This window comes from Octopus bimaculoides, chromosome 7 (genome assembly GCF_046866305.1).
Source record: "Octopus bimaculoides isolate indiv1 chromosome 7, ASM4686630v1, whole genome shotgun sequence".
Lineage (NCBI taxonomy): Eukaryota > Metazoa > Mollusca > Cephalopoda > Octopoda > Octopodidae > Octopus > Octopus bimaculoides.
In genome coordinates, this window is record NC_142934.1 from 5,285,232 (window position 1) to 5,295,663 (window position 10,432).

The 10,432-nt window shown below is 35.6% G+C and overlaps 1 protein-coding gene across 2 annotated transcripts in view; it reads right to left on the reverse strand.

The window, feature by feature from the left end:
- The window catches only part of LOC106883128 (uncharacterized), a 38,057-nt gene that overhangs the window by 10,589 nt on the left and 17,036 nt on the right, over window positions 1–10,432 (reverse strand). Inside the window, exon 2 of one of the 2 annotated variants that reach the window (XR_016242502.1) lies at window positions 2,723–3,623. The exons of the other annotated variant lie outside the window; for it this stretch is intronic. The gene's annotated coding sequence lies outside the window, so the exon portion shown is untranslated. Of the gene's footprint in view, window positions 1–2,722; window positions 3,624–10,432 lie in introns of those variants that run through there. 2 annotated transcript variants of the gene reach the window in all.

Sequence of the window (10,432 nt, forward strand, 5' to 3'; positions counted from 1 at the left end):
TGGAGGTGCTACAAGCAGGGAAAGGGAGCGGAGATTCAAGAGAATATTTCTATGTGACTACACAAGCAACTACAACAATTAACAAAAGCCTGGACATATTACCAAGGCATTCTCGCTCGCGAGTGACGGCTGTCTGTATTACATACACAAACACACATATAGATATTGATATACATACACACACACACACGCACACACACACACACACACACACACACACACACACACACACACACATATATATATATATATATATATAATTTTATAATAAACAAGAATCAACATACCACGATGTTGCTTATTTTTTGGTAGTTTTTGACTTATTTAGTCTCTCGAAGCGTGAGGCATTACTACACAGTTAATGCCCTTTATATAAATTATATATATTTATGGAAAAAAAATGATGAATTTTTTTTCATTATGAGGTTTTTTCACGCTGACTACTTGATAAATTCTTATAAAGATTTTATCCTATATTATATTATAAATAATTAGAATATATTCAGTGCTGAATATTATTCTGTATAAGCACATGTTACTGAGATGCACCGGATAAATTCAAATCTCTTTCACGGATATATAATTATGAACAGAGGTCATCGTACTGTGTTGGGAACATCGTGGTATGTTGATTCTTGTTTATTTTTATGTATCTCGACCATACGTGTACTGATGAACAAAAGATGCAGGTTACTTCACAGGTTTTCTGTATTTGATTGAGAAACCAGTGGTTTACCGTTAAGTTAAATGTTTCTAAGAGATTAATTTTGAAAGCTGCATTCCCTCGCTTACGGTAAATATGTTGCTTATTTTTGGGTAGTTTTTTACTTATTTAGTCCCTCGAAGCGTGAGGCATTACTACACAGTTAATGCCCTTTATATAAATTATATATATTTATGGAAAAAAAATGATGAATTTTTTTTCATTATGAGGTTTTTTCACGCTGACTACTTGATAAATTCTTATAAAGATTTTATCCTATATTATATTATATATATATATATATATATATATATATATATATATATATATATATATATATATATAAATGTGCGCGTGTATATATATATATATATATATATATATAACTTGTACAAAATGTATAAATAGATGATGAGTAAAGCACCGGCACAGTTTCGATTACCTGTTGTTATCCGTAAATTTATTTAAGCCGACTCGAGAAATCTCTAATGAAACATTTTATTGATAATACCCGAAGAGACCCAGAACGGGTCGAAACATGTGTTGCACCTAATATAGTCTATTACATATTCCATCTCCTATTTTATTAATACTATATATATATATATATATATATATATATATATATATATATATATATATATGTTGCACGAGCATGCGCATCACTGACAGAGTGTCTGCAATGCCAGTGCAAGGGTTTAAAATCGAGTGCGGTTTGCACAACACCACAACGACTCCCACTAGCAATATCAAGACTTCCAGAGATAAGCAAAATACAGGATATCCGTCTCCAGTAGAGCAGTGGGTTTTGTGTGCATGTTAGCCCTTTCCTAGAAGGACACCTTAACAAAGACCAGGGGTCCCTCATTTCCAGTGGCCTTACTGCGCTCTTGGTGCATTACCGGCAACACACGCAGGGGCGGTAACATTACCGACACAAGCACCACCTCCAGCGGCACCAACACCAGCAGCCCCAGCTCCAAACATCATCAGCATCGGCAGCATCAACAGAAGCAGCAACAGCAACATCGGTGACAGCAACGACATCAGCAGCTACAACAACAACAACAACAGCAGCAGCAGCAGTAGCAACATCAACAATAATAGGTACAGCACCGACAGCGTACGTCCACGGAAATACATTGGTTGTACTGGAAATTCTTTCAAGAAACGCGTTTCCAACCATAAATCCTCATACCACTCCCGCTTCTTCTTATTCTGTCGTTCAAATTTTGTCCATCCGCTAAGTTAAGGGAACGTAAACAAACCAACACCGGTTATCAAGCAGTAGGATAACAAACACACACACACATGACGGGCTGCGTATATACTCAGTTTCCATTTGCCAAATTCACTCACAAGGCATTTGTTGCCCCGGGGCTATCGTAGAAGACACTTGCTCAAGTTGTCAAGCATTAGGACTGAACCTAACTCCATGTGGTTACGAAGCAAATAGCCTTGCCTGTAGACCCTTGTCTACGCCTTGCCCCAGAGCCTTGCCTGCGCCTTGCGACAGAGCCTTGCCTGTGCCTTATCTCAGAGTCTTGCCTGCGCTGAACAAAAAGAATTTTATTTTTTACTCTTTGAAGAAAATATGTTTAAACAGGGAATAGTCCAAAACAATAATTGGTTTCAAATTTTGGAACACGGCCAGCGATTTCGGGGGAGGGGCTATGTCGATTACATCGACTCCTGTACTCAATTGGTACTTATTTTATCGACCCCAAGAAGATGAAAGGCAAAGTCGACCTCGGCGGAATTTGAGCTCAGAACGTAAAGCCAGACGAAATACCACTAAAAATTCTTCCCGGCATGCCAAAGCCATTATTAACAGCAGGAATAACTCCGCAAATATGAACGCCTCTTAAACTAAGTTCATTTAAAGCACACATCTTTCAATAAACTGTAATGTGTGATATAGAAGTATAAAACAAAAGGACAATACTAATGCTTCTTCTGTCACCTGTAATTTCTCAGAACAGAATTATATCTATGAGATAATAAGTCTCATTATCATAATTAATAGTAATCGTTTTTTACTCTTTCAATCTTTATATAATTGTGCAATTATTTTACTTCCTGTGTTTATTTTTTTAAATATATATATAACCTACGCAAAGTTTTCCTCTGAATTTAAATCCTGGGATTGTCGTCTGCTCCAGCCATGCTTGGTCTGCAGTCTAGATACATTACTAAGGTGAGAGAGAAAAAAAACCCCATCTGTTGTAGGTACACACTGCATACTTTATCGTAGTTCGTTAACTGAATTTCAATTTAATTTTCTTCAGAAAATCCATTCGTTATTCAATGTGTTCATTTAGAGGACCGTTCGTATATGAATTTCTCACTGTATTTTTTATTTTTATGATTTTATTAATATTATCAATAAAGGCGTATTGGCGTATAAGATTAAAGACGTCTCTAAGATCTCCGGACTGGCCGTACTCTTCACAATGCTCTAGCTCTGATGTGAGGAAGCATCCATTTCGCAAACATCCATCTCAAAATGATTATCTGATAGAATCATGCATTGTGAGTGAAATTCTCCTCTAGAACAGCTGATAAAGACTTGGCCATCAGAAGCGAAGAAATTAAATTTCAACTCATCCGATCAAATCCAGCTCTTATTCGCAGAAGCGAACTCAAAGTAGGCACATAGGTATTTCACAATCATGTAACGATTTTTTTTTACGTCTAACATGTCCAACGTAACAAGCCAGGTTCTGTAGTGTAATAGTTAGCACGCTGGATTCTGAAGCCAACTCGATAGCTGTTTCTGGGAGTTCAGAATTTTGTAATAATCTTAATGTCCATAATTTGCACTTCGACAGGGTAGTTATATGATATCGAATATTTAAATTATTGGGTTATCAGATAAATTCTTTCATATTTTTCTACTTGGTACTTCATTGCCATATATCTGGAAAGAGGTAAAATTTATTCAAATTTCAAAAGTTGAAGAGGAAGATTAGAGCTATAAAGAACACTACAATGAAAACATTCTTCGTGTTAATTCAAATAAAATTGGAAAGGAGTAAAATAAATAGAAAAGAAAAGAGCCCAGAAAAAAAATAAAAACAAAATCGAACGAATTTGTCTCAAAATTCAATAAAATAAACAATAATAAATCTCTGAGCGAGATGTAAACTGTAGCAGCACGAAATCGTTAAGTATATTTGCCACCTAAATGTGGTAGACCCATAGGGGATGATGTTACAGTTTATAGCCCCAGGAAGACATCTCCTCCAGCTGGCTAACGAGGAGATGTCTTCCTGGGGCTATAAACAACAATAACATCGTTCCCTATGGGTCTGCCACATTTAGGTGGCAAATATACTTTACGATTCCCATAAAATAATTTATTCTAAAATATCCTTACATAGCCTTCATTTTTGTGGCTTCAATGTGGCTGTCACTAATTTTAATACACTAATTAAATCTTTCCTGTTTCAACATATTTAAGAGTAAAGGCAGCTATTTTCCCATCCATTTATAGATTGGATTATTAAATAAGGCTAAATAAACAGAAATAATAAACGTTTAACTATCTGTAGCGTCTTGCCTTTAAACTGACATTATCTGTCTATCTATCTATCTATCTATCTATCTATCTATCTATCTATCTATCTATCTATCTATCTATATATATATATATATATATATATATATATATATATATATATATATATATATATATATATATATATATATATATATATAATATGGCCCAGTGGTTAGAGCGTCGAGCTTACGATCGCGAGGTTGTGAGTTCGAATCCCGGACCGGGCTGCGTGTTGTGTTCTTGAGCAAGGCACTTCATTTCACGTTGCTCCAGTTCACTCAGCTGTAGAAATGAGTTGCAACGTCACAGGTGCCAAGCCGTATCGGCCCCTTTGCCTTTCCCTTGGATAACACTGGTGGTGCGAAGAGGGGAGACCGATATGCATGGGCAACTGCTGGTCTTCCATAAACAACCTTGCCCGGACTTGTGCCCCGGAGGGTAACTTCCTAGGTGCAATCCCATGATCAGTCATGACCAAAGGGGGGTCTCAGCATATATATATATATATATAGGTTCAAAAAAGGAAAAAGACAAAAAAACAACAAAAAACAACAACGTGAGGACGTGATACAGATTGTGTTACTAGACGCTCGGGAATATATACATATATATATATATATATATATATATGTATGTGCGTGTGTATATATATATATATATATATATATATATATATATATATATATATATATATATATATATATATATAATAATATTAGGGACAAAATCCAAAATTACAGGTAAAAAACTCAATTAAAATCAATTTATAAAAAATTAAAATTAAATTGAGCCTTATAGATAAAGTATATATAAAATATATAGTTTTAGGGAAAATAACCAATTTTCAAGAACTCATCGATGAAAATCCACTATCACATATAGAAAAATTAATAATTAAAAGCACAATAAATGAGTATAATATAAAGTAAAGTAAATATAATAAAAAGATTACACGTGTTTCATAACCAATTTCCAAATAGAAAAGAAATTTAAATCGATTAAAATCAATTGAAATTATCGAAAATAAGTTCTATTCAAAAATATAGCTACTCGTCAGATCGTAAGTAGAACAATAATTAGATATATATCAACCAACAATAAGTACCAAATGAATTAATATGAAATACTTATTATATAAAGATAGAAAAATTATTTAAAAAATATCATAATATCAAAATAATAACCATTCAATAATCATCCCTTCATCCATTATAATAATATGTATATTATATACAAAAAACATCTTACATAAATTATCATTGTTTTAAATTATCATTGTATTTTTCTATTATTCAATTGATCTTTAATTATAATTAAATAAACGTCTTTAGCTTTAAATAGTATAGCTTTAACTATTACACCGGTTAAATATGTACTAATCTTATCTTCATTATTATTTTAAACTTAAACTTCGTTCAACTTGTATTTAAAACAATGATAATTTAAAACAATGATAATTTATGTAAGATGTTTTTTGTATATAATATTGGTTATTTTCCCTAAAACTATATATATATATATATATATATATATATATATATATGTCACTAACTACGTGGGAGAATGGCTGCATGACTTTCTGAAGAATAGCGGTCAGGTGGTAGTAGCCAATGGGGCCACCTCCAATGACACGCAAATAGTGAACGAGGAATTGAAACAATTGTAGGTCTTATCAATGTGTTAATAAATTTTTATTAACCTTATCTCCAACTTCTGTCTTGGCTTTTAAAATTATATATATATAAAGGAAGCTGGCAGAATCGTTAACACGTTTAATTATCTATAGTAGCCATTGATGAAATGAACGTAAACTCAGCAACTGGTCCCTAAGCTTTCCCAGTTATTCTCTTAAAGTCATGTAAACAGGCTTTAGAGAAACCGCTTCAAATATTTTTCCAGAATTTCCTTGCACGTTGTAAACTTCTTAAAAAACTCAAAAGAATGCATGGTTAAGAGCGGAAGTAGAGCAGAGGCTAAAAACAACAGGCCCAGCTTTCTGACTTCACATATCAACAATGTCATGCAAGGAATTGTCAGAAGGAAACTGATCAGATTCCTTGAAGAAAACGACTTGATGAACAATACTTAGCGGCGAGCTGGCAGAAACGTTAGCATAACGGGCGAAATGCTTAGCGGTATTTCGTCTGCCGTTACGTTCTGAGTTCAAATTCCGCCGAGGTCGACTTTGCCTTTCATCCTTTCGGGGTCGATAAATTAAGTACCAGTTACGCACTGGGTCGATGTAATCGACTTAACCCCTTTGTTTGTCCTCTCTATGTTTAGCCCCTTGTGGGCAATAAAGAAATTGAACAATACTTAGCATGCTTTCCGTCCTGGAAGAAACTGCTTAACGCTGCTCTTACAGCACAATGACCTGGATTTTGAAGAAGCTGTTCGACTATTCAAATGTCGATGTAGTATATCTTGACAAGGTGGATCATAGCATGATGGTCATAAACTGAAAGATCTTGGCATAGTTGGTAAACTAGGAGAGGGACTGTAGTTGCAGCTAATGGTGTTCTCTCTAGGGAAAGACAAATTCTGAGAGGAATTCCCCAGGGAACTGTCTTCGGGCCATTACTGTTTATAATAGCCCTCTTAGACTTGCTAATAGTCAATCAGACAGACACTGTCACTAGCTATGCAAATGATTCAAAATTATCACAGGCAGCAAAGAACTCTGATGATGTCGCAAGCTTGCAGCGAGACCTAAATGCAATATACAAGTAGTATGAACATGCAATTTAATTTCAAGCACTCACGAATTCACAGCCTGCATATTAGGACTCGGATGCACTGCAATCCCAGAGTCACAGACAGTGAGAGACTTGGGGGGGGGGGGCAGTATGTGTATTGATGCACTGTTTCATGTGCACATTACCAAGATGGCATCAAAGTGCTGACAATTAGTGGGATGGATTCTAAGATTCTTCAGAACAAGAAACCAAGAACTCATGTTGGCTCTTGTGGAAGACCTTTGTTCTCAGCCACCTAGACTACTGTTCTCAGCTGTGGTCATCACATCGTATCAAACTAATTGCGGAGCTTCAAGTGATCCAACGTTATTACACTTAAAAGACTGCCACAGCGCAACAGATGAACAACTGGGAGAGGTTGAATAAACTACGACTTCATTACCTGGAGCGAAGACGCGAGAGATATGCAATAATTTACAAGCGGAAAATTCTGAAAGGACTAGTATTTATCTTCGGCACCGTGAGTTATACAAATGGTCGTACTGGACGCCATTGTGTTGTACTAGAGGTACCCTCCACTCCATCTAAAGCGAGTACCAGGTAATGCAATAGCTTAGGATTCAAAGGCCCACAGCTGGTAAATTTCTTGGTTTCTAGTGAAAGTATTTTTACACCTTGTTGAAGTGTTCCCCGATTAAAAGTATTTTCGCTTTTATTGAAATCAAGGAACATAAGTAAAATAATTGGAAACTGAGGGCGCCGGTGTGGCACCGTGATTATTGAAATAGGATCCACCAAATACATATCATGGCTTTCTTTAATGAGAGATCTGAACAGTAATTTAAACACACTACATCCGTATATCTCTTTTTATCGAAAAATCCATAAGTTTTACTTTTCACTCAAATAGATACTACTATCTTCTTTACTCGGAAAACGACTACATCCTGTAAGGTATAAATGCTTTCACTTATCCTGGTAACCTCGAAACGAAGAAGCATTCATTTATTAACCACAGATTTTCCATGGATACCCACAAATAAAATACATTATACACATATATACCCTAAACATCCACCAACCGGACGCGACACTTTCTGACCTTCAGTAGCAGAGAGTAGTTACTATACTCTTTATAGCAGCCTTTCTGGGAAGCACCGGAATTAGGTTTTCTCCTAACTCTCGTTTGCGAAGCCAATTGGTAAAATCAGATAAAATGGATCTAAAATAACTGTATAAATATTGAGATACCCACTTTCTGGGCTGTCTTAGCAGCATTTTAGACCCCTATGCAAGCCAGTACACTGGGCCCTATGGCATATATTTATTGACAGACAACCACAGTATACATAGATTAGAATAGGGCCTCTAGACCCATGAGGTTCCCAGGCAACTACCCAGTATGCCTATGCCGATATATAGTGGCAGTTTTCCAACACGACGATAGCTTCTGGCTAAAACCGATAACAGAATAATAGAACACACACACACACACATCATTGGCTGAAATCAAGTGAAAACGTCACCGATTGACAAATGAAACTAGTTTCTCCTCCCTTTCTCCGTGTCTTTCCAGTTCTTTCTTTTATTCTTTCACTTTAAACTCTAACCTTTGGCACGCTTCTTAGATTTTATGTCGGTCCCTGAAAGCAAAGCATTGATAATTATTTAGTTTATAATGATAGGTTATTAATAATTTTAATATTTCGAATTTTTAAGTCGGCGATCTGGCAGAATCGTTACCACGCCGGGCACAATGCTGAGCGGTATTTCGTCCAGCTTTAACTCTGTGAATTCACCGAGGTCGACTTTGCCTTTCATCCTCTCGGGGTCAATAAAATAAGTACCAGTTGCGTATTGGGGGATCGATGTAATCGACCTAACCCCTTCCACGAACTTGTTTTCCTTGTACCTAGAGAGTTTGAAACAAATAATTTTAATCTAATATTTTTTATTGCTAATGATCATGTCTCTATCCAATAACTTCCTTCAAGTTTCAAGCCGTGGTCAATCACTGCTGAATGAATGCTAAATGCTTGTTTCCTGATGAGAAATCCTGGCATCATTCAAATACTTTTGTATTATTCTAACAGCTGCACTTTAGCGTGAAATTGAGAGTAACAATACGTTAGGTTCTTCAGCTTCAGTATATTTGATATTTCGGTAGAATTCTGCTTTCCGCACCCGATATAAGCCCTCATAATTTATTTTATATTTTGCAATTTTCAGTAAACTTTCGAGGAATTCATATGGCTATGCAACCCCCAACCGCCAAAAATAATTGTTTTGTATGGTTTAAGGAGTATTTATTTTAGCACATCTCACGACCATCTGATACCCACACTCCTCGTTCTTTTCTTCACTCTGACCTATTGATATTTTTCAATATCTTTCTCCCCATACTCTTTCACTTGTTTCAGTCATTTGACTGCGGCCATGCTGGAGCACCGCCTTTAGTCGAGCAAATCGACCCCCAGGACTTATTTTTTGTAAGCCGAGTACTTATTCTATCGTTATCTTTTTCCGAACCGCTACGTTATGGGGACGTAAACAGACCAGCATCGGCTGTCAAGCGATGTTTGCGGGGGGGGGGTGACAAACACAGACACAAACATATATATGTACATATATATATAATATACACGGACACACACATACATACATACATACATACATGCATACATACATACATACATACATATATATATATATATATATATATATATATATATATATATATATATATATATATATATATATATATATATATATATATACATACATATACATATATACGACGGGCTTCTTTCAGTTTCTGCCTACCAAATCCATTCACAAGGCTTTGGTCGGCCCGAGGCTATAGTAGAAAACACTTGCCCAAGGTGCCACGCAGTGGGACTAAACCCGGGACCATATGTTTGGTAAGCAGGCTACTTAGCTCACAGCCACTCCTTTTCACTGCTTTTGTCATATAGTAAAGCTGCCTACAGGACAGGTCATCCATTTTGAGTTTTATCTTCTGTCCGCAATAGCAAAGTTTTTTTTCCCCACTGTTTCCAGAATGTTTCTATGAATGCATGACATATTTTGAGCTTGTTGATGGAACTGCAATTAAGATGGCCTCGATTGTTTTTCGCTTTCATTTAATTGTTGTAACAGTAGTTTGGTTTATCTTTTTATCATTAACATGCATTATCAGTCATTAGACTGCGGTTAGGTCGAGGCACCGCCGTGAAGGGTTTAATTGGATAAATTTATCACAGTACTTATATATATATATATATATATATATATATATATATATATATATATATATATATATATATACATATATATTATTTTATATCTGGTAGTTACTCTATCGGTCTCTAAATTACAGGAATAAACCAATCCAGGTTTCCAAGCGGAAGGAGTGACACAAACACACATGCACACACACGTACACTCACACGCACACACATACACGCACAC